The sequence below is a fragment of the Chiloscyllium punctatum genome, chromosome 2 (genome assembly GCF_047496795.1).
Source record: "Chiloscyllium punctatum isolate Juve2018m chromosome 2, sChiPun1.3, whole genome shotgun sequence".
In the NCBI taxonomy this organism is placed as follows: Eukaryota; Metazoa; Chordata; class Chondrichthyes; order Orectolobiformes; family Hemiscylliidae; genus Chiloscyllium; species Chiloscyllium punctatum.
In genome coordinates, this window is record NC_092740.1 from 29,755,136 (window position 1) to 29,781,367 (window position 26,232).

Here is a 26,232-nt window from a genome sequence, read left to right on the forward strand (position 1 = left end):
GAGTACCGGTTAAATACCATTCTTCTAGGAATTCTCGTGCGTGTCTTTGCTTAACATATAAATAGAAAGCAGGAATTTTCAGCATTGCTTCACATGAGGTCCACTGAAGATGTTACTTAGTAAGTTAACGAAACATCTGGAAATGAACCTTTCAGCTCAGCAAGCAAACCTACATCCAAAACCTCAACCTGAGCTACAAATCTTCTCAAAACTTGCTACTTTTTAAATGCTATGAGTGTCTCTGCCTTGATCACCCTTTACAGGAAATGAGGTCCAGATTCCCATTCTCCAGATAAGAAAAGATTTCCTCACATGCCCTCTAAACCTTCTTGGCCCTTGCCTTAAATCTATGTCCCAATCATTGATCCTTCCACCAACGGGAGAAGTTTCTTCCTGTCTAACCCATCCATGCTCTTCATAGATTTATACATCTCAGTCATGTCTCTGAAAAGTTTCCTCTGCCCCACGGCAAACAACTCCAATCTATTCATTCACTTTGCATAATTAAAACTCTCACAGACAACTTCCAGGTAAATCTCCTCCCCAGTTCAATCTACCATAATGTAGATTCCATAACTGCGTAGTTGTGACTTAGCTCATTTTTAGTGTAGTTATAGAAAAAAATCGGCCTGCTCTTAAACTGTGTGCCTCTGCTAATAAAGACAAGTATCCCATATGCCTTCTTAACTACTTTATCCTGATATCTGAAAAGAGACCAGTGGACATGCACACCAGGAAACCCCCGATCCGTCATGTTTACCAGGTCCTCCTCTTCATTATCTACTCCCTTGCCTTGTTTGTCCTGCCAAAGTGAATCACCCTATACTTCTCCAGAGCGAACTCCAGTTGCTCGTGGTCAGCCTTCTGACCAGCCCATCTATATCCTTCTCTAATCTAAGGCTATCATCCTGATCACCTCACCAGTTTTCATATCTTTCACAAACATACTAATCAACCCTTCTACGTACAAACCAAATCACACAAACCACAAGAGCTCTGATCCCCGTGGAACCCCAGTGGGCACAAAAACTCCCTTCGACAATCAAACTCTTCTTCCTTAAGAAATAAAACAAAAAAAATGTTGATGCTGTAAATCTGGAACAGAAACATAAACTTCTGGAGAACCTCAGCAGATCTGGAGGTAACTGCAGAGAGAAAGCAGAGTCAATGTTTCAGGCCACATTCTGAAGTAGGATTAGAGTGGTGCTGGAAAAGCACAGCAGTTCAGACAGCATCCGAGGAGCAGGAAAATCGACATTTCGGGCAAGAGCCCTTCATCAGGAATACAGGCAGAGAGCCTGAAGGGTGGCGAGATCTAATGAAGGGCTTTTGCCCGGAACGTCGATTTTCCCACTCCTTGGGTGCTGTCTGAACTGCTGTGCTTTTCCAGCACCACTCTAATCCAGAATCTGGTTTCCAGCATCTGCAATCATTGTTTTTACCACATTCTGAAGCAGGGTCAGTGGACCTGAAATGTTGTCTCTGCTATCTTTCCATAGGTGCTGCCAGGCTTGCTGAGGCTCTCCCACACAATTCTGTTCTTTTTTTCCCCTCCTTTGTTCTGCCATTCAACCAGTTCCAGTTCCAGTCAGCCAAATTTCCTTGGATCCCATGCTACCTTTGCTGTCAGTCACCCATTCAGGACCCGAATCATCCACAGCCCCATTTCTTGCTCAGCCCTGCTTTCCTGGTGATTGCAATTTCAATAAATTCCTTTATCCCTTGCAGCTGCTGAAACACAGCTATTACTGGAATATTTTCTTTATCAAGCATTTGTTTTTATTCATTTGCTCTGACATTTGCTTATTGTTTTCTATTAACTCTCCATTCTCATTCACAAGATGGCCAATGCTCTCTTTACTTATACTTCTTACTTTCTCTGCAGCATCAAACTTTTGAAATTCAAATTCCTTCAGTTAAACTTTGGGAAATCTCAAGTCATTTTCTTTAACTTCTGTAACATAAATTTTGTACCCTTGAAACCAGGAAGAGGATTTTACTGGATTATTGTGAGGTCCAGAGCTGAAGGAGGTGACCCTGATCTACAAGCGGAAGGGGGAAAGAGGAGGAAATCAGAAATTGGAGACCAATCCCACTATTGAATGTGGGTTACAAAATTTGTGGGTGGCACGGTGGCACAGTTGCACAGTGGTTAGCACTGCTGCCTCACAGCGCCAGAGACCCGGGTTCAATTCCCGCCTCAGGCAACTGACTGTGTGGAGTTTGCACATTCTCCCCGTGTCTGTGTGGGTTTGCTCCAGTTTACTCCCACAGTCCAAAAAGATGTGCAGGTCAGATGAATTGGCATGCTAAATTGCCCGTAGTTTTAGGTGAAGGAGTAAATGTAGGGGTATGGGTGGGTTATGCTTCGGTGTGGACTTGTTGGGCTGAAGGGCCTGTTTCCACATTGTAAGTAATCTAATCTAAAACCATTTTCAATCCTGTCCATGGCAACAATTTTAAGCAAAGTCAAAGCGTAACTTTAACATCCAGTTTATCATCAGCTGAGTTGCTAACCTCATACCAATTAAATCTCAGAGCATTAATCTACCTCATCAGCTGCCAAAATATTCAACCGCACTTGTCTTCTTCCTCGTATTGGCTAATCCAATGTTTTTTGACTGGTCTTTCATCTGCCATTGTTTGTGAACGTCAGAACATTGGAAACTGTGGTACATTTTGACCACTCATCCGAGACACTGTTCACCCATGACATCTAACCCTCAATTTTTAATAGATGCACTATAGAAAGCATTCTATCCAGATGCGTCATGTCTTGGTATGGCAACTATCCTGCCTAGAACCGCAAGAAACTTTTGAAAGCTGTGAACACAAGCTAATCTTCCATCATTGACTCCATCTATACTTCTCATTGCATTGGGAAGGCAGCTAACATCATCAAAGACTTCTCCCACCGCAGTTATAATCTGTTCAAACCTCTTCTGCCAGATAGAAGATTACAAAGACTTGAGCACACCCACCAACAGATTCAAGAACAGCTTCTTCCACACTGTTATTTGACTTCTGAATGGACCTCTTAAATTTCAAAGTTAATGTGGATCTCACTCTCTGTGCAACTTCTCTGCAGCTATAACATTGTCTTCTTCACTCAATTCTATTGCCCTAATGCACTTTGTATGGTATGTTCTGTCTGTACTGCATGCAAAACAAAGCATTTCACTGTACCTGGGTACATGTGACAATAAATCAAATTAAATTAAAAATAAAATATCTTGCAATTTAAAAGCATTATTACCCCTCCACTGCCTTTCTCTGTGATCTCCTTCAGGTCTACAGCTTTTTTGCTGTGAACCTTCACTCCTCTGAGCCTAGTCTTTCACACCATGATTGATGGTCATGTCATCAGTTACTTCACCCCAAAGTGTGCAATTCCCTCCCTAATCATTCTGCCTTCACAACTTTCCTTCTTTCAATGGAACCCTTCTAAATCCAACATCTATGACAGATTTTGTTTCTGCTCTTGAAGTCTTCTTCTTTGAATCAGCATTCATCTTATTTATATATGTCTCTGCATTGTATCATAGTATTCTTTATGTTAAAGGAAAAATGTGAGTGGAAGCTATTATTGCTGGTGTGGTATGACTGCTCTTCTGATGCTGGGCTAAGAAACTTTCTTGGGGTAGAATATATGAGCAATTTGCAAGAATAGGCCATTCAACCCATAGACCCTCTCCTCTATTTAGTAAGATCAATGTTGATGTTACTATAACCACAAATCCACATTCCTGTCTACCCTGATAACCTTTCACCTCCTTGATTACCAACAACCTATCTATCTCTTCCTTTCTCGGCTGTAATTGATGCTGGGACTGGCTGCTTTGAAACAGAAGTGTTCAATTTCTCATGTTGAGCTCTAGAATATTTAAAAACTTGAAAACATTGTATTCATGAATAAATGGATGGAAATTTTTTGTTTGGTTTACAACAATGAAGCAAGAGATGCACGATTAGTTCCTTCTGTAGTGGTTTGCAACTGTTTAAACTTACAAAGTGTAGTTTTCAATCACTGTTGTCATCATTCTCGAGATGCTGGCATGTTTTAAATTTATGTTCAAAAGTTCTTCATGTACTATTTATGCAAACTCAAGCAATTTCATTCACTCCCATTGCCAACCTATACTCCTCTCTTCATCTCCAATACTCCGCCATATCCTCTGTACTTAACCTTATTGGGATTCTTAGATTCCCTACAGTGTGGAAACAGGCCCTTCAGCCCAACAAGTCCACACCAACCCTCCGAAGAGCAACCCACCCAGACCCATTCCCTTACATTTACTCCTGCACCTAACACTACAGGCAATTTAGCATGGCCAATTCACCTAATCTGCACATTTTTGGACTGTGGGAGGAAACTGGAGCACCCAGAGGAAACCCACGCAGACACACAGAGAATGTACAAACTCCACACAGACAGCTGCCCGAGGTGTGAATTGAACCCAGGTCCCTGGCACTGTGAGACAACAGTGCTAACCACTGAGCCATCGTGCCGCCCTGTGGTACTTTCATGCCCATAGAGATTTACAAAATTTTGAGGGGCATGGATAGGATAAGTAGACAAAGTCTTTTCCCTGGGGTTGGGGAGTCCAGAACTAGAGGGCATAGGTTTAAGGTGAGAGGGGAAAGATATAAAAGAGACCTAAGAGGCAACCTTTTCACACAGAGGGTGGTATGTGTATGGAATGAGCTGCTAGAGAAAGTGGTAGAGGCTGGTACAATTGCAACATTTATAAGGCATTTGGATGGGTATATGAATAGGAAGGGTTTGGAGGGATGTGGACCGGGTGCTGACAGGTGGGACTAGATTGGGTTGGGATATCTGATCGGCATGGACAGGTCGGACCGAAGAGTCTGTTTCCATGCTGTACATCTCTTATGACTTTATAAACCACTGAAGCCTATTGTAACAATAGCTGGTATAGAAAAAGTCCAAGAATTAATGAAGCTGTGTCTTTTTTTAAGGATTATTTTTATCTAGCTCTGAAGAAAGTGCCAATCATCTAAACCTTGAAAGTATGAATAGCAGAAACCATAAATACTTGACACCTATTTTTTATTCATTCAGAAGATGAGGGAATTGCTGGCTGGAGCAGTATTTACTGCCCATCCCCAATTGGTCAGACAGTAGTTGAGAGTTAACCACATTGCTGTGGGTCTGGAATCATATGTAAACCCAATGAGAAAGGATGGCAGATATCCCCCCCCCCCCCTCCAAAGCACATTATTAGCACAACAATTGGCAATGGATTCATGGTCATCATTTCGACTCTTAATTGCAGATTTTTAAAATTGAATTCAAGTTTCACATGTTTGGATTTGAACGCAGGTCCCCAGAACATTATCAGGATCTCTGGATGAACAGTCCCGTGATAATACCACTCAGCCATTGCCTCCCCTTAATCTTGAGTGAATAAACTTTGTTCAATAACGAAATCATTGCAAGAGAAAATCACATACTGTATACACATGGGTGTGACTGTTTAAACAACCAATTGGAGTCTGGGCTCTCAATATGAATTCTTGACACATTTGACAGAGTGGCTTTGATTTCTTAATTATCTATTTATTGGCAAATTAGATAACATTGTATTCTTCAAGGTTACAGTTGTGAGGTAAAACAACTGTGCTATGTAATTCAAGGTACAAAATCTTCCATAATGAGTGTGAGCAACAGGGGTGAGACCAGATCGCAGGAAGTACACCATATCATTGCAGAATCTGTTCCAGTTGAGGTTTAGCTGCAACAAAAGTGGAAATCAAAGTTTCACTATTTTTGTGGCAAGATTTTGATCATTTGCAACTCAACCTTCTTGGTTGATACGTTAATGTTAGAGAATCAAACAGGACTTTTCCTAATATTACATTATATAACTTGATTTATCCTGGTTGTTGGTGATGAGGGTGCTATTGTCAATATATTAAGATATGTTTATGCTGAAATCTGCAGAATTTGGATCATTGGGGGATGCCAGTTCTTCACCTTCACAGTGCTCGAATGAGTTCTGTGATTCCAGGTAGAGCTGAATTCCTTTCATTAGAACTCAATGGAATGAGGGAGCAGAGTATAGCCTGTAGACACGGGAAGGCAATGCATGGCCACAACTCTCCCATGACCTGCACTGAATGAGCACCAGGACAACTCAGGGCTCCTGATCACTCAACACTAACTATGGCAGTGTAACCTTGCCCCAAGAAAATCTTAATTGCATATTGTTTAGGGACTACTTATTTTAATGTGACTCAAATGTTTTGAAATTAGCCTGGAGCTCTACAGATACAAAAGAAGAATGGAAGAAAATGCTGCAAACAGGAAATGTTACACTTTGCTTCTGTTTTGCATACCTTGAAGATAATTAATTCAATGTGTTTCAGAGGTTTTCTCAAAAATATATTAATAACATTTTAAATAGATTTAAATGATTTCATCCTTGACCACAACTCCCTGTGTCTTCCTCACTGGAAATTAGATTAAGATTCTCCGATTTGCCAACACTGTGCATACATTTGCTGCCTTTGCACTTTTGTAAAAACAAGTTTTTCATATGGTTCCTGATATATATTCCACCAGCATTTCATGCTGAAGTCCACAAAGTAAGCATGATCTCAGCGGAGAACTCAAAGTCATTCTCCTTGGTGATTCATTCATCGATGTCAGGACAGACGAATGTCGAGAGGTTTTTTGAAATGATGAAAGCTCATGTATGATAAATTGTGACAACATATCTGAGAAATACTTGTCTGTTTTCTTGCCATTTCAGTGTGATGCCACTTGATTCGGTTGGAAAATTCAAGGCCAAGTAACTTCAGTATTGTAAGTAACAATGCTTTATTTTAGATCTCACAATCAAATGCATTGATCTGCTTGAGCGGCTAAGTTCCTCTTGCCAAAGTAGCATTATCATCCTCATTGTTTATTTAGATTTACAATTTGGCTTTCATGCTTGACATTTCTGGTTTGTGTGTTACCCACTGATAAAGGGTGACCACGATGGACTCTCTTTCTCAACCTCTCCCCTCACATGAGGCGTGGTGTTCCTCAGGTTAAACCACCACCAGGTGCCTCTCTACAATGAAGGGACAGCACTATAATCTGGTAGGACTATGGCAACTTGAACTTCTCTTATTGACTGATCCACACCGATGAGCAGGGAACCTATTACTTTATTTGTTCCTTGTTCCCAGTCCTTTTCTGAAAGTATTGACTAACTCTGATACCTCAGTCCACTGACCTCAATTCATGTCTACACCTTTTCATTGAACGGCGATAGGTCACCTAACCGACCAGTCTGATCTGCTGCTCATACATATGCCAACTGTAGAGCTTTCACAGAACAACCAGCAGCTGGATCCTGAATATCTTTTGCCTCCGTAACCTGGGTGTAGTGGGGTAATCTACCCAATAGTCTGAATTTCTCTGTGCTTCACCGTCGTGCACTTTCTCTTTTGTTTGTTTTAAGAGCCATCCATTTTCAACTTCAAGGAGCAAAGAGTAATATGACTCGGGAAAAGAATGCATGTGACAGTTTCTATTGTTTTCCTTGCGTGCTTAAGGAAACACAAGTATACTTCCCAAAGCCACTGTCCCTCAAGATTTGGCCACCAGAACTACAACTTTGAATTAGAGAAGCAACCCACCCAGACCTATTCCCCTCCCTTATTATCCTTATATTTACCCCTGACTAATGCAGCTAACCAACACATCCCTGAACACTATGGACAACTTAGCATAGTCAATTTACCTAACTTGCACATCTTTGGATTGTGGGAGGAAACTGGAGCACCTGGAGGAAACCCACGCAGAGACGGGGAGAACGTGCAAACTCCACAGAGACAGTTGTTCAAGTTTGGAGTCAAACCCAGGTCGCTGGCAGTGTGAGGCAGCAGTGCGAACCACTGAGTCACTGTGCTGCCATTTAGAAATCTACCTACTTCTTTGTTAAATATGTTCAGTGATATGACCTCTGCAGCCTTATGTGATCAAGAATTTCACAGGGTCACCATGCTCTGAGCGAAAATCATGTCCTATTTCAGCCCAAAATGACCTCCTACTTATCCTGAGACAGTGACCACACACGTTTCAGATTCATTCACTCAGCACAGAATAGATATCAACCTTAAAACCTCTTGGCCGACAGGGTTCAGTGACTCACTAAATAAACTACTGTGGGGAGATATTTATGTTGCTCTGAATTGCTGTAGAAATCACTAGTGCATCAAGCACCACAGGATAAAAATATTTTTACTGTTTGGAAAGAAAAATACGATTTGTCTTTCTGACAGATAATGTTTCTGTGCCTTTTAGATATTTTATGTTTATGAGTGGATTGCTGGTGGAAGGAGCAGAGGTTACTCATGGAAACTTAGATGTTTGTAATGATTGAAACATTTGACACTGTAAAACTTGGTCAAACTTTTAAGGCCATGAAATATAATTGCTGTAAACAGAGGCTTGTCAATTTGAAATTTGTTATTACAGTTTGATGGCAGATTTTTTTTCATCCTGGAAAAAGATAGTTTTTGATGATGATGATGATTATCATTATTGTTATATATGTATGAATTTTTAAAATACTTTGTAGTGTGACAGATATTAAAAATAATTGTGTAGAATCTACACGTAGCTCCATGACATGATTTGAATCTAAAGTATGCACAAATGATTTCAACCAAATTTAGAATGAAGCTGCCTCAATGTAATTTGCTTTGTTTCAAAACACAGGGAGAGTTCCTTTCTTGGTACAGTTTACTTATACTGCTCTTCACACAGTTTCCAACGGTTATTCATTGTTTGAACTGAAATAAGTGTAAAGCTGTGCACAACCTTTACATTGCATATTAGGGATGAGGAAACCAGCCTTGTGCTGTCCATGATTTGCTTTTTATTTTCACACTACGCTGCCAGCGAATGTGAGGAAACGTCTGGAAAATGTGAATAAGATGAAGCTTATTTTCTATCCTTTCATTGGCGGCTCTTCATGTATCTGAGACGTTAAGTCACTCCCTCTTCATCATCAGAACTGTGGAGTCTCCCTCCTTCACCTTGCGGTATTTCATGGGAAATGTGCTCTCCTCCAGCCACTAATACGATGTTACCACTTGCACAAATATATTTTAAAGTCTCTTCATGGAACAATGAAGTGCCACACCACTCTCTGTTAACTGTTTTACAAGAAACTTTGTGGAAGAGCAAGAAAACTGCCCTTTTTTTCACTGAGGCGCATATAAATATTCCAGCTTTGACAGATGGGTAAGAATTTCCTCTCTCTGCTTGCCTGTTAAACATTTGAGAGAAATGAGTTTGGGTAAAACTCAGTTCAGTTCCCAAAGGACTTGTTTTCATAGCTCAAAACAGTCTATAACTCAAAGTTAATTGGCACTAATGGGGTAATCTCGTTCACAGACTCCGTGCGGGTGGAGTCTGCAAAGTGGAAACATCAGGCTGATGGAGTGGGGATTGTTCAACTATTTATAGGGGCTTGTGGTCACACGGTTTAATGCATTATTTGGTCGTGGATACAAATGGGTATGGAGATTCTCAGTATCCATTGACAAACTTTTCCTCATTAGCCAAAATGAGGGGCTTGTATCTGAAACATTAAAAAGTCCAGATCTAAATGTGGAATGTGTCAAAGTTTTTGCTGGATTTGGGGAGAAGACTATCCAGGCTACCTTGTAAGAAAGCTCTCGAATTTTTAAACCTTTTTTGTCAATAAAGATCTCCCTCCTACCCAACCCCTAGCTCCCCACTTACTCTTCACTTGCCTCATACATGCCATTAAAATGTTCATTCATTTCATTGTTCCTCACAGAGGAAATTATTCTTGAAGTACTCTAAGGCAAATGACCATAAAATTTTATTAATTTACCGGAAGAAGGATTATTGGTTAGGGCAACAAGAGAATTACTTTTCTTTGAATAATACAATTGAATTTTCAATTTTCTCAAAACAGGCAGGTAGTTCTTGCTTTACTGCCTCCTCTGAAGACCACTCAGTGCTGTTCTGCTTTACTCACCTCAAATTTGAACTCAAAACCACAAACCTCTGGGACCAGTGAGGGAGAGTAGGGTGTCAGGAATATTTCACCTTTCATATGTTCATCTGTCTCTTGCTGCAGTGTGGATTCATCAAGTGCAAGCACTTAATGCTGTCACTGGGGAAAATAACAGGGAAATATTCAATTGAGCAATCTAGGTTGTTGTGTAAAAACACACAGTCAGTCGATCAGGATATCTTTAAGAAACATGCTCATGATGTCATCACTGCATCATAACATGTGACCCAAAGATATAAAGATTCCTGACTCCATCTTACCTCAGATCATTTGAAGCCTGATATTCTTCTGGAAGCATGCTCCTCTGTTGAAATATAACAGCTTAATATTAACATGGACGTATGTGTGCCTCAGGAGTAAGAACATAAAAATAAGAACTAGGAGCAGGAATAGGCCATCTGGCCCATCGAGTTTAGATCAGAGTGGTGCTGGAAAAGCACAACATCTGGCCCATCGAGCCTGTCCACCATTCAATAAGATCATAGTCGAACTTTTCATGAACTCAGCTCCACTTACCTGCCTGCTCACCATCTCTCTTAATTTCTTCACTGTCCAAATATCCATCTTTCTTTGCCTTAAAACCATTCTATGAGGTAGCTTCAACTGCTTCTCTGGGTGAAGCACAACTCTTTGGGAGAAAATATTCGTACTGAGCTCAATCCTAAAACTCCTCCCCCTTATTTTGAGGCTTTGCCCTCTCGTTCTAGTCTCACCCGCCAGTGGAAACAACCTCCCTGCTTTTATCTTATCCAGCCCCTTCATAATTTTATGTTTTATAAGATCACCCCTAATTCTTCTAAAATCCAATGAATATAGTTCCAGTCTACTCAAACTCTCCTCATTAGCCAACCCGAAATCTGAATTAACTGAGTGAATCCCCTCTGCACCCCCTCCAGTGCCAATACATCCTTTCTCAAGTAAGGAGACCAAAACTATCCACAAACCTCCAGGCATAGCCTCACCAGCTGCAGTATAGCCTCCCTGTTTTTAAACTCCATCCCTTTAGCAATGAAACACAATATACTATTTGTCTTTTAATGACCTGTTATATCTACAAACCAATTTTTTTTGTGATGCATGCACAAGGACCTCTGCATGGATGCTGCAATTTTAAATGATTATAAGAAGCATCTATTCAATTCCCCACCATCACAATGTCTTTATTTTTCCCTGTTTCTTACACTGTGGGAGATAACATAAACATTGCTGCATCTGGTAAAACACTGGGGATTGAGGGAAACATACATCACAGTCAAGCTTCACCAAGAGGAATGTCGAAGGCATCTCTTCAATTCTTAATCAACCTTTTAGTTAATCTGTTCAAAACATTGCAACTGAAACTTTTATAGAATTTCAGAAAAAGTGGCAAACCATTTAGAAAGGTTATGGATGAGACTGTTATGGTTCCCCTGTGACAGGTTTGTGTGCTCGTAAAATGTACCGTGTAGGCGACCTCTCCACCAACCTTCCCTTCAGACTGTGCAGTGACAGGGAAGCTGTGCACATGTTGATGAGCATGCCAAGGAATGACTTCTGCTTCTCAAAGTTATGAGCATGCATGGCCTTAGTGGACAGGACAACAGCAAAAATATTTGCAGAGAATGTTAGCACTGAACAGGGGAAATATAAACTGGGAACGTTGTCACTCCCCAAAGTTGACCCACCTCCCATTTTATGGAGGACAATAGAGTGTCAAGCATCCAATCCATCCTTTGGGCTTGTTGAGGCTTTTAACTGGCCAATTAACAGCTACTTAAGAGCTTCATGCTGGCCCCTGCCCCACATTTATCCACAACGGGTGAGGCCTATGCTAAACAGGTCACCCAATGGAATTTACCACTTGGGCTTTGGGAAAGAGAGTGTACCTCTTTTGGTGTACATTGCAGGTAACCCAGTCAAGGTCGCATCCACTCCTTTAGCCCTTCCACCCCCTCCCTGAGCTTTGAAATCACATCTCACAACCACCTCACCCCAATGTTGCTTCCAGTCAATACCTTCAGTCTGGCCTCCAGTAGCTCCTTCTCTTCAAGCAGTATCTGTAGCCTTGACCATGGCTCAAACCTGGCACCACTGGGTCTACAGAGCCAGCTTCCAATTGACCATCATCTCTGGAGGCCAGGAACTCCTCTCTAGATGTAGGCAAAAGCCTCACCCTGACCCAACTGATGTCCTGCTTCATGTTCAAAGGCTCTGGAGCATTGGAGAGAATGGGTTTCATTCTGACTCCATGAGAAAAGTCCTAAAAAGACACATTTCAGTCAACCCTATGGTTTACTGAACTCTATAAGAACCTCCAAAATTGTGTTGCTATTCATTGCTCAAAATATTCGATTGCAATTGAAATTCTTTTGTAAACCCCAACGTTAAACTTTTCTTCTGAGCACAACTGAAGCCTGAAGAATGCATCTATGCCATAATCTTTGGTAATTTAAAAAACTGTGACAAATTATCATCAATTTTATTGGAAATAATCTATTGCTTTACTCCATTTTTTAAAAATACCATGGTGATTAGAGTTTGGAGTGTAAAATTAGATCATCTCTGAAAGACCCTAATGAAAAGTCAGTCCTAGGCAATTCTTTTGGTATGATGCAAGGGTAAGGGGTCAACTATTCAGCACATTACTCATGCATATAGTCTCAACATGAGGTTATATTCTACATAAATTGATGTACTGCTGATTGTGATTCATGAATATTTTACTGAGTGGATCAGGAATAAACAGCTTTTCTTATAAGTGGTTTGGGGATAAGGGTGTGGCACCAAACAAGAGGAAATAATACCAAGCAAACTTTTACGTTGCCAAACAAATGTGACTTACTTGGGCCCATTGTAAGACAAAGACGAGCAGTACCAAGAGAAGTGAAAATAAGAGCTATTTTAGATTGCCCCATGCCTAGGATAAATGATGAAATTTTGCCTTATATTGTTATGATTTTATTGTGAGTCTCTCCCGAACTTCAGCAATGTCATTGCACCTTTAAAGAATTACACCTTTAACAAAAAAATAGGGCTCCGGAAATCCTGATCAGTTAATCACTCGACTTCCTCATACACGCGGATCAAAACCCATATGCCACGAGTTCAAAATCAAAACTCTAAAATAAGTTGCACATCTTAGATCACACTGCCCTCAAAAAGAAGAATGAAACTGTATTTTTAAGAGGCAAATTATCATGATTTGAAAATAAACCATATCAATATTATATAATCATTACACTATCATTATGTCATATTAATTATAGTCGAAGCAGATTGACATGAAACAATGAGTTTCAAAGCAGTTATGTTTTACATAATTCCATTTGTTGTGGACCAGCCAAAACCCTTTCAAAATATGCAGAAGATAATCTAGACTCTAACCTTTTCTTATTTTAAAGGTAAATGTAAGATGTTGCATTCCTGATGCAATTCAATTGGTCAAACGACTGATTTAAAGCAAACACACTTTGTTCATCCACTATAGTTAAAATGCAACAAAAGGAAGAAGGAATTAGAATAACTTAACTCTTTTGGAAAATCTAACAGAATGACAGATACAATAACTATAACAAATTAACTGCTCCAATATAACAACATCCTATAACCACAACCTTGGCAAATGGCAAATTCAGAAAACAGATTGTCTCACTTCTTCCAGGCCCCAAAAGCAACTGGTGCTGAACACTAAAACTAAAACTACTTGTTCAGTGGGTGGGAGCTTGCCCTCATTCATTCAAGCTGCTTCTATTGTTTCAACTTTATTTTAAGAAACACCCAAGGCTTCATAAGTTGCTAATCTTATCATAGACTGCTCAGCACCAATACCCCAATCTCTTTCTAAAAGAAACCAGGATAAAATAACCTCGTAAAGCCACAGCATTGTCACAGATTGGCACTACACCACCTGGTATCCTTCATATGTGTCACGTCATATCCTTCATACGTCCCATTTAATAAATGTTTAGTGGGTGCAGGAGTGTAAGGAACATTTGAAACCTTGAAAGCTGTGTTGACAACTGCACCATTTTAAATCAAATTATGAGAAGCCATTCAAACCTGCTTTGATGCCAGCAGTATCAGTGAGCTGTTTTAATGCAAGGTTATAAGGTGGGGTCAAGCAGCCTGTCAGAGAAACTGACTTCATGTCAGCAAAAATTCATAAAGAGGCACTGAGTCTCGTATTGGCTCTGTCATTTTAAATTATACACAACCAACAATGTGGACGAAACAGTTATTTATAACCACATTTCTTTGATTTGCCTGGATAAATTTGAGAACCTTAGTTGATTGATGGAACTTAGTTCTCGAACCATATAATGTGAAATTAGTTCATTTGCTTAGAAAAGAAAATGTTGTCACGGCTGCTTTATTGAGAGCATATATTAGGGATACAAAATGCAGCAGTACCAATGAAATTATGTCAAACATAGTTGCTTTGAAACTTATTGCTTATTGCATGTTTTTTTGTCAATCTTCTACTACCATGAATGTGATATAATGAAAGTGTAATGATAATTTTTGATATTGATGTTATATCAAATTATGATAATTTGCCTCTTCATTCTTCTTTTTGAAGGAAGAGTGATCTCAGATGTGTAATTTACTTTAGAAATTTGATTTTGACTTGTGGCATGTGGGTTTTGGTCCATGTATATAAAGGGCTGTAATGATTAACTTGTCAGTATTTCTGAGGTCATGATTGTTTCAAATTAAGAAGTCTGAGAGAGAGAGATTTCCTGGAGTGTTAATGGAAATTTGATGCATTGGGAGCAGACAAATTCAAAACTTTAACTGAATTTCATTTAAAAGGATTTGGGGATTGATCTTCTCCTTCAGGGAATGGAAAGCTTTTTTATTCAGTTTGGAAATGTCTAAGTTAAACTTGAATGGATGAAACATGTCTTCTAGAAAAAAGAATAAATGTTAAGAAATATACTGAGTGTAAAATTGAAGGTTCCACACCAAAGTTGTTTAGTTAGAATGTTGACAGTGTTATTCAAAACTCAAAGAGTAAATTAAAATTATCAGACCCTCAAGACTGGAAATGGAAAGAAACAGCTTGGTCAAACCTAGAGATGTTATTGAGAAGATGTTTGATTACTGCAACAGAATGCTGGTAGGATAGATCGATTCTTTTTCTACTGTGTGTTTTCAAATATTTCAAATTGTGTTATATAAGAACAGCATTATTTATTCTGTTTTATCTTTCTTTTCATCATTCCATTTTCAAGACCTGGACAATATCCAGCCTTGGGCTGAAAAGTAGCAGGTAACATTTGCAACTCACAATGCCAGGCAAACACAACTTCAAAAAGACACGATCTAACCAACACCTCTTGGCATTCTATGTTATTACCATCACTGAATCCTCCCACTATTAAATCCGGGGGGTTACCATTCATCAGAATTGAACTAGACTCACAACATTGGCTACAAGAGCAGGTCAGAGGCTCAGAATACTGCAATGAGTAACTCACTTACCCAAAGCTTATCCATCATCTGTAAGGAACAGTTCACGAATTTGATGGAAAACTCCCCACTCAGTGCTCAATGCCACCAATGTATATCAACTACAAAATTCAATGCAGAAAATCACAAAAGATCCTTAGGTAGCACCTTCCAAACCCACAACCACTTCCATCCAGAATGACAATGACAAAGATCAACACCACCTCCAAGTCATTGTCGCAGGGCCAAAATGTTGGAATTCCCTCCATTACGACATTGTGGGACTACCTACAGCATATGGACTGCAGTATTCAAGGAGACAGTTCACTAACACTTTATCAAGACCATCTAGGGACAGACAATAAATACTGATCCAGCCAGTGATACCATGTTCCACAGTGAACAAAATAGAAGCTTTATTTTTTTTCTTTTCTGTAATAACTTTCTGTTTTATCATTAAGGCTAGATCTGCAGCAGTGTGCGCTTGTGTTTCAATGAAAGACTACCAAAAAAATGATCTATAAAGCTAGATTTGAGCCTGATATCTGAATTCTTTAGAAATGACATCAGCTGGAATCACAACTTCATTTTATCATTTTTCTAGATTAAAACCAGTTGAAAGTATTTGGATCAGACAGGTTTTGTTTATAAACATTTCCAATTGGGTTAAGTCTTGAAAATCTAAAGATTGCTTCACACAGAAATGTATACATACATTTATATAGCATCATGTAATATGAATCTTTCTCAAAGTACTTGCTGGAATACATTTCTGCAACATATAGGGCATATTATCCTGTTTCATTTAACACGCTAGAATGTTGTTTTGGTTTTTTTTATGGTTTAAGAGAGTAAAAATGTACAGCACTGGAGTTGCAGGCAATGTGCTGCTGAAATTTACTTCAATAAAAGCGTGCATTGTTCATTTGGCTGAATAGCTGATTTGCAATGTGGAGTGATGCCAACAGCATGGGCTCAATTCCATACTTGTTGAGGTTCCATGAGGGCCCCATCTTCTCAGCCTCACACCTTGCTTATTGTGTAGTGACCCTCAGTTTAAATTCATCACCAGTCATCTCACTGTCTCTAATGAGAGAGCAGCCCTATGGTCGTCGGGGACTACAGTGACTTTTCCTTTTCTATAATTTCATCCAACAGGATGAAGTAAATTACATTATATGATCAGGACAATGAGAGATTAAGTTAGAAACAGCTGATCAATATCAGTTGAAACAGTGAAGGTTTTTGTGAGAATATAAAAACTTTACAGAATAATCAAAAATGAGTTGTATCTGTCAGTGACAAGTGGACTCCTCCTGAACATGAGAAATTAGAAGACTTTGTAATTTGCATAAATGGTCATTAGAAAATGGGAGCTTTCTTATGAACAATAATTGAGACAGAGTGTAACATTACTTACATTGTTGAAAATGAAAAATGCTCTTGAATCTTTGTATTTTTGCATTTAACAAGACAAATGCTCAAGTGATCACTACAGGAGAAAAAGGTATTGATTGATTGGAAAATTTTCTCCAGTAGCATAATTTGTTTGATATTCAATTTTCAAATTCTGTTCTACCTAGCTCCAGTTTATCGTATTTGGTTTTTTTTTCCGGGTCCACAAAATCTACCAATGCCGGTCATGTTACCAAGAGAAGGGGCAGTGTCAGGTTCGGATATCTTCGGCTATCATTGTTACATCTGCTGCCACCTTTTCTTTCACAGCTGTATGTGGGTAAAGGCCAAGAAGGAATTCATCCCAGCTGGAGTCCAGAAAAGGAAGGAGAAGGAATTCAGAGGGGAGAAATGGAAATGAGGACAGCATGAGAAAACATGGTTTAGAAATGAACAATAACGATGAACAACTGAACTCATTTCTCTAACTAGATTGGTTTGAATTGCTTCCACTTGGACAAATTTCCCTTTGCATTTTTTTTGCTGCTTATTCAGAAGGTGATGATATTGGTGACTGGTTAATGCTGCAACAATGAAGTCTGGAAAAGCTGAAAAAGCCAAAAGCTGCTCCACAGAACAGAATCTGACAGTGAAGTGAAAATGTTATTTTTGAATCCAAATTCCCTTTTGGATTTACCTGTTTATACTCATCTATAAATCCCAGAGATAAAAGGAATAAGAAGACAACTTTTTTTATGGACCCTTACACAGACAGTGGTTCAATTTGTAAAAAGGCTCAGATGCTTAAGAATCTTTAGATATTGGTAATAAGGCTATCAAATCTGATTTTCTTTAATAGATCAAACTCAGATGAAACATCTACATTTAGAGAGCCCCTTTACCGCAGCAGAACTTTCCAAAGTGCTTCATTAGAGTTATTAAACAAATGCTAACACTGAGTTGTATAAGGAGATATGAGGACAAGGAAAGTAGGTTTTAAGGAATGTCTTAAGGAGAAAGAAATGTAAAGAGATAAGCGATATAGGGAGAGAATTTCAGAACTTAGGGCCATGGCAACTGAAGACTTGGCTGTCAGTATGGGAATGATATAACTCATGGATGTTCAACAGTTCCAAGGTGGAAGAGCACCTTGGAGGATTCTAGATTTGAGAAGCGATTGCAAAGCCAGTGAGGCACAAGGCATTGGAGAGGGCTGAAAGCAAGTACAACCATGTTAAAATGGGACTGAAAGCTAATCCAGGTGATTGAACACAAGGTTGATGAATGAAAGAACTTGATACACTAGCACAGGTTCAGATGACCTCAAGTTTACAGAGACTACAAGGGCAGCTCAGAGAACAATGAAGTAGCTGAGGTCAGAGGTAAGAAATGTATGGGTGAGAATTTCAGTTACAAAGGAATTGTAGCAAGAGCAGAGACAGACAGTTATTAGAAGGTGAATATTGATAGTTATCTTCTTATCAAATTTGATCACTCTCAGACAAGTAACTATGTTACACCTCAGTTTATAATCATGGAATCCCATAGCATCTATCAAGGCAACGTGATGATCTCATATTTTAAAGCCACAGCCAAACTGCTGCACAGGGTATTAATATTGAACTTTGCTCATAGACATTAGCTCAGTTACTCTCTTTCTAGTCCCCCATTAACATGGTGGGTATGTGTCTCCTTTTCCTACAATTTAGCCAACTCAGCCACCAAATGACTGCTTCTCATTATCCTCAATGAAAGTCACAAGAGACAACTGAGATGGTAATGCCAGATATAAAAACTGACCTCTAGGTCTTCTGTGTTCCTCCCGTTCAGAATATTGCCTTTAGAATTACACTTTAGAGTTTTATTTAGGAGCTACATAACTCTTTTCTGCCTGAATGGACATAATGAGCCAAATGTCATGAATTATTTCATGAATCTATATCATGCATTTTTTAGCTGTTTACTTCACACTATGTTAAATGGCATCGTTTCTTTTTTGTTTTTCTCCCTGTGCCTTCTATTACTTTGCTCACACAGAAGGACTACCTTCCTTCCTATCCAACCCTTGTTTCCAACCCATTATCTGCCTTCTTCAACATTTTTGCATGATTCCCCTTCTATGAGGTGCCTTGGGAAGTTTCTGTTTCTGTGGCTGGGTCAAAATCCTGGAATGCAGCAGGTAAAGACTTCTTCTTAGTGTTTCTGTGTAAATAAAAGGGCTGAGAGTTTCCACTTTGGTTGTAATTGATGATCCAGGTCAAATTCAAAACAATCTTAGTTCAAAAATAAATTATCTTTGTTTGTTTCCTAATTTGCATACCATCAAACATAAACTTATCCACAAGTCAGTGCAAATAGCTGTCTTTTATTTATTGCATTTCTTCACTTGCATTTAAAAATATTCCTTAACATGTTTAAGAGTAGGAACCTGGTGCAAGTTCAGTTAACAAAACTGAAAAAGGTTTACCACAAAAAATAAGCTCCCTTTTTATTCCTGGTGTCCTGTCCACCATCCAGAACAGCCCCAATTTTAAACAACTGAAGAGGACTTTAAAAACCATACTGAACCAGTTACTAAGACTTTTGATGCACAATAGTCAATGAAAGCTCCACCTCAAAGGATTATGTAATGTATTCTGTTCCATCGATGGATGTGTAACACATATAATTGAATTAAGTCAAAGAGTTCAAGACCTCAAATGAGAAAAGTGATCAAGTGCAGATCAGAAATGTTCCAAGTTTCATTCTTAATTCTGTGGTGCCTTTCCTGCTGTCATTCTGGATAACACTTTAAATCCAACCACAAACCATCCTCCATGTCAAAGGAAGGGGTAAATTATCAAGGGCTTCTTTCTGCTCCTTTGGTTATTCAACAAGTCCTCCTGGAAGGTCCTAATATTGGATGAGAGATTTGTTGTTGTGAAGACTTGTTGTCAAATATGTGGCCATGGTTATCGTCCAATTCAACTGGACTCACCAACACGGTTGCTGCAAAATCAAATCAGAGGTTAGGAATACTGCGGAGAGTAATTCACCTCCTGACTCCCAAAAGCCTGTCCACCATCTATAAGGCACAAGTTGTAATGTTAGGGATGGTTAGATGTAGTGTCCCTTTATTTAGATATGCTTTGTGATCTTTATTTTGAACTGTGTTAGCTGTGATAGCATGAAGCAGAAGACTGTAGGAATTGACAACAATGTTCTGTCCTGCCAATCCAAGATTGTGCTGGATTACTGGAAATGATCAGACATCTAAAGCACTGATTTAAAGCAATGATCAGAACTTTAAAGTCTGCTTGCTGAGGTGGGTCTTGCTGTGCATAAACGGTCTCCATTTTCACTGTCTCCACAGCACTCGAGACATTAATTAAACTGAATGTTAAGAAGAGATATGCTCGAGTATTATTTGACATATTATGTGGCTGCAAGAGCAGGTCAGAACCTAGGAATACTGCGGTGAGTAACTCATCTCCTGGCTCCCTAAAGCCTGAGCACCATCTATAAGGAACATGTCAGGAGTGTGATGGAATACTCCCCATTTGCCTGGATGAGAGCTGCCCCAACAACACTGAAGAAGCTTGACATCATCCAGGACAAAGCAGCCGCTTGATTGGCACTACATCCACAAATATCCACTCCCTCCACCACCGATACTCAGTAGCAGCAGTGTGTACTATCTACAAGATGCACTGCAGACATTCACCAAAGATCCTCAGACAGCACCTTCCAAACCCATGACCACTTCCATCCAGAAGGACAAGAGCAGCAGATATATGGGAACACCACCACCGTCAAGTTCCCCTCCAACTTACTCACCATCCTGACTTGGAAATATATTGCCATTCCTTCACAGTCACTGGCTCAAAATCCTGGACTTCCCTCCCTAATGGCATTGTGGGTCAACCCACAGCAGGTCGACTGCAGCGGTTCAAGAAGGCAGCTCACCATCACCTTCTCAAGGGCAATTAGGGATGAGCAATAAATGCCAGCCAGCCAGCAACACCCACATCCCACAAAATGAATACATTTTTTAAAAATGTTTATTTGAAATCACAAGCTATCGGACTTTAAATTTTAAACAAGTGTGCATGTGTGCGTGTGCGCGTGTCACCGCTGGCCAGCATTTTATTGTCTGTCCCTAGTTGCCCTTAAGAAGAAGTCTTCTTTACCTGCTGCAATTCAAGGATTTTGACCCAGCCACATGAAGGAATGGTGATATACGTCCAAGTCAGAATGGTGAGTGGCTTAGAAGGGACCTCACAGTGGTAGTATCCCCATTTATTTGCAGCCCTTATTCTTCCAGACAGAAGTGGTTGTGGATTTGGAAGGTACCATTTAAGGATCTTTGGTGAATTTCTGCAGTGCTACTGAGTGCAGTGGTGGAGGGAGTGGATGTTTGTGAGTGTGGTGCCAATCAAATGGGCTACTTTGTCCTGAATGGTGTCAAGCTTCTTAAGTGTTGTTGGAGTTGCACCCGGTCATTCCTGAAGAAGGGCTTATGCCCAAAACGTCGATTCTCCTGTTCCTCGGATGCTGCCTGGCCTGCTGCACTTTTCCAGCACCACAATTTTCAACTCTAGTTTCCAGCATCTGTAGTCCTCACTTTCTCCAAGTAGCACCCATCTAGACAAGTAAAGTATTCTATCACCCTCCTGACTTGTGCCATACAGATGGTGGACAGGCTTTGGGGAGTCAGAAGGTGAGTTACTCGGCACAATATTTCTAGCCTTTAACCTGCTCTTGTAGCCACTGTGTTTATGTCATGAACCCACTTGAGTTCTGGTCAATGGTAGTTCCCATGTTGTTGATAGTGGGGGCTGAGTGACAATAACACCATTGAATGTCAATAGTGATTAGATTGTCTCTTATTGGATATGGTCATTGCCAGGCATTTGTGTGGCACAAATGTTACTTCCCACTTGTCAGCCAAAGCCTGGATATTGTCCAGATCTTGTTGCTTTCAAATATGGATTGTTTCAGTATTGGAGGAGTTGCAAATGGTGCAAAACATTGTGCAATCATCAGTGAATACCCCCACTTCTGACCTTATGATGGAGGGAAGGTCATTGATGAAGCAGCTGAAGATGGTTGGGTCTAAAACATTTGAAGGAAGTTTCAAAATAAAAATCTCACAGCATTGCTCACAAGATAGGTAAATTAATGGCACAAATGAGTAAATGAGAATGGCTTGACAGCTTCCTAAGATGTGGCTACATGGTGGCCAATACTGGGAACTCTATATTTAAAGTTCTGGAAGAACTAGTAACAATGAAAAGGAGACGATGTAGCTTTGGTAATAAAGGAAGGTAAGAGTGCAACAGTAAGTAGCAATGCAGGTACAATAGATCAGAATGTACAATTACTTTACCTGGAAATAATAAATGCCAAGGGAATGTCATGGGTGGGAGTTGAATATAAGCTCTCAAAGAGTTGACTCACTGCAGGACAAAATCTGAATCTGGAAATAATGGAGGGATGTAAGATGAGCCTGCAATTGTAATGGGTGATTTTAATTTTCATGTTGACTGGCCAAAACAGATGGACAAGTGTAACCTGGAAGACATAGTTGCAGAGTGCATGAAGGATTGTTTCTGAGAACAGTGCATGACAGAGCCAATCCAGGGATAGACTATTTTAGGTTTAGTAATTTGTCATGAGGAAGGATTGATAAGAGATTTCTTAGCTGAGCATCTTCTAGAAGTTAGTAATAACAAATGGTAGAATTTAAAATTCACTTTGAGGGAGTATAACTTGATTTCAAACCAGTATCCACAGCTTAAATAAGGACAATTACAGAGGTATGAAGAAAGAATTATCTAAAGTGGACAGACTAAAGGGAAAGTCAGTAGATGATTAGTAATGGTGGATGTTTAAGCAGATACTTCATAATGTTCAATAGAAAAAAAAAGTTCCAGTCATAAAGAAGGACTTAATGAGAAAGATGAACCAACTATGGTTGACAAAGGCAGTCAAGGAGACTGTCAAATCAAAATCTATGACATGTAAGGTTGCAAAAACTAATGTTAGGCCAGAGGACTGGGATGTTTTAGGGACTATTATTGTATGATGAGAAAAGAGGGATAAATTGAAAATGAACATGAATTGGCAAGAAATATACGAACGAACACGAAGAGCTTCTATGGATATACAAAAAAAGAGGAAATGTGGGCCCTTGGAAGATTCAACTGAGGAATTGATAATTAGAAACTGGGAAGTAGGTTAATTTAAACTAATATTTTGCACTCATATTTACAATTCGGGACATTATAAACACCTCAAAGATAACAGATAAACAAGGTTCTTGTGTGAATAAGTATCTAATAACACTTGCTGTCACAAGAGACAAAGTATTTGACAAACTAATGGGACTCAGGCAGACAAGTCATCAGGACCGGATGGCCTGCATCTAAGGGCTTGAAAGGAAGTAGCTGCAGAAATAGTGAAAACATTCTTTGAAATATTTCAGAATGCACTGGATTCCAGGAGATGTTTGGAAAAACATCAATATGTGTGTCCCTATTCAAGATAGGTGGGGGGGAGGGGGTTGAGGGAGCAGAGCTTTGGGGAAGAGAAAGAAAGTAGCACATCAAAAGCCAATTGGCCTATCATCTGTTGTAGGGAAATGCTAGAGTCCATTATGAAGGAAGAAATACATTTAGAAAAGCTTAACACAATCAAAGTCAACATAGTTTGTGAAAGAAAAATCATGTTTAACACATTTGCTCAAATTCTTTGAGGATATAACAAGTAGAATTGAAAATATGTAATGTATTTAGATTTCCAGAAGGCATTTAACAAGGTGCCACATAACAGGTTATTGCACAGGACACAGTTAAGGGTAATGGATTAGCATGGACTGACCATTAGTTAACACATAGAAGACAGAGAATGGGCCTTTGTCAAAATGGAAAGATGTAAACAATGGAGTACCACAAGGATTAGTCCTCGGGCCTCAATTGTTTATTATCTGTATTAATGACTTCGATGAAAGGGAAGACTGTAATGGCCCAAATTTTGCTGATGATCCAAAAGTAATTGGGAGCGCATGGTGTGATGAGGATAGAAGGAATCTGCAAAGGGATATAACCATGTGAGAGTAAGTGGCAAAAACTTAACAGATACAGTTTAATGCAAGAAGTTGTGAGGTCAGGCACTTTGGTCAGAAGACTCAAAAGGCATACTATTATTTAAGTGGAGAGACACTATAAAAGTACAGCACAGAGTTGCAGGTGTTCTTGCTCTCATTATTAAAAAGGAAAGCAGTGGCCTTGGAGGAGTTTAAAATAGATTTGCTGGGCTGATTCCTGGGATGAAGCTGGTGATCGATCAACAATAGCTGAACAAATTAGGCATATTTCACAAATGGTTTGAAGAATGTGAGGTAGTCATTTTGAAACACACAAGATTGTGAGGAGTCTTCACACAGGATCGACGTTGAGAAGTTTTCACCATGGGAAAATCTCCAACTTGGACGCATACTTTCAGAATAAGGGGACAGTCATTTAATAGAGAGATGCAAAGGAATTTTTTTTCAGAGAGGGAGGTAAATGTGTGGAATTCTCCATCTCAGAGAGGTTTTTTTTTGCAGTGTGAGAAATTAATGGCCATCAGGGATTGACGTGAAATGGAGGGGAGGCGTCTGGAAAATGGCAGGGCAGGCTTGACAGGCCAGGTTGTCTGCCTTCTATTTCTATATTTTTATGGTTCTGAACAGTGGGAAGCAGCTGAGAAACCCCACTTGCAGGGTTGCTGCAGAGAAAACTAGAGAAAAAAATGATTCTTCAAAATTGAAGGAAGATTTAAAATAGTTCTTGGCAAAATTGTCAATGAATGCATGAAAGTTTGTCCAGTCTGCCCATTAGAAAGCATTGTGTGCAGTTCTGGCCTCCCACCTACAGGAAGGATGTTGCAAAACCTGAAAGGGCTCAGAGAGGATTTACAAGGATGTTCCCAGAGTTGAATGTTTTGGGCTATAGAGAGAGGCTGAATAGGCTGGGGCTGTTTTCCCCAGACGGTAAATAGACAAGGTCTTTTCCCTGGGGTGGGGGAGTTCAGAACTAGAGGACATCAGTTTAGGGTGAGAGAGGAAAGATTTAAAAGGGGCCTAAGGAGCAACCTATTCATGCAGATGGTGATGCGTGGACAAAATGAGCTGCCAGAGGAGGTGATGGAGGCTCGTACAATTGCAACATTTAAAAGGCATCTGGATGGGTATATGAACAGGAAGGGTTTAGAGGGATATGAGCCGGGTGCTGGCAGGTGGGACTAGATTAGGTTAGGATATCTGATCAGCATGGACGAGTTGGACCGAAGGTTCTGTTTCGGCGGTGTACATATCTCTGACTCTATAATCCCCTTTCACCATTGGCTTTGTCAACATTGTGATGTTATCAAAGCAGGTATGGGACTGCTTTGTCATATGGGCTTCTCCTAAGAGGCATGCTCATCCTCTGTATATTGTCAGTATTTGTGGAAGAAACAAAGTCTGGTTCACTAATATCCTTGAAGGAAGGAAATCTGCTGACATTATCTGGTCTGGCCTATGTGTGACTCCAAACCCACAGCAATGTGACTGAGTCTGAACTGCTCCTTGAAATGATTGAACAAGCAACTTAGTTCGGGAAAGTCGGTGATGTAGTGGTTATGGTAATCTGGTGAACATTTTGGAGACATGGGTTCAAATTGCACAGTGGCAAATGTTGAAATTTGAAATCAATAAATATTTTAATCAACAATGCTTTCAGACACTGGGACTGCAAAAAAAAAGTCACAGAAATTGACTACTCCAGAGAGCTGTGGGTGCTTGGTCTTTTGAACTATCTTGAGAACTCAAGTGGGAAGGGTGGTGGATTTGACATGGAAGATCTGCCAAAGTACTGCCAAATGACGGAGCAGACTGGGAGGGCTACGTTGGCCAATGCAGATCACTTTTCTCATATTGGTCTCATATTCACATATGTCCCTACTTTCCATCCCAATTTCCAACTATACACTAAATCATATTGCAAGTTTATCTTCATGTCTGCAAGTTTTTAAAGTATTACACTTTTGGAAGAAGTTGAGACTTTGACCTAAAAATAGGCATTAGAAGACTGAAGAAAGTTTACGAGAAAGATTTACCCACATTATTATGTGATGTAGAATAAGTTAATTTTTTTGTGGTAGCGCTTCCATCAGACAATTAACTTCAGCTCTGAGGAGAAATAACAATGATAAATATTTTAGAAAGAATTCTAGTTGTTGTAGAAACTCTGTGTGAAACCATGCAATTAGGCTCCTATAAACCTTGTATCAAGGTGTCAGTTGAAGCTTCTCTACAAAATCAAACCCTCTGGTG

General features: G+C 39.7%; 1 protein-coding gene across 1 annotated transcript in view; it reads left to right on the plus strand.

Annotated features, from left to right (window-relative positions):
* LOC140495521 (teneurin-3) overlaps positions 1–26,232 on the plus strand; it is a 2,480,372-nt gene that overhangs the window by 1,057,774 nt on the left and 1,396,366 nt on the right. The window contains exon 5 of the mRNA XM_072594601.1: positions 6,777–6,829. The gene's annotated coding sequence lies outside the window, so the exon portion shown is untranslated. The remainder of the gene's footprint in view (positions 1–6,776; positions 6,830–26,232) is intronic.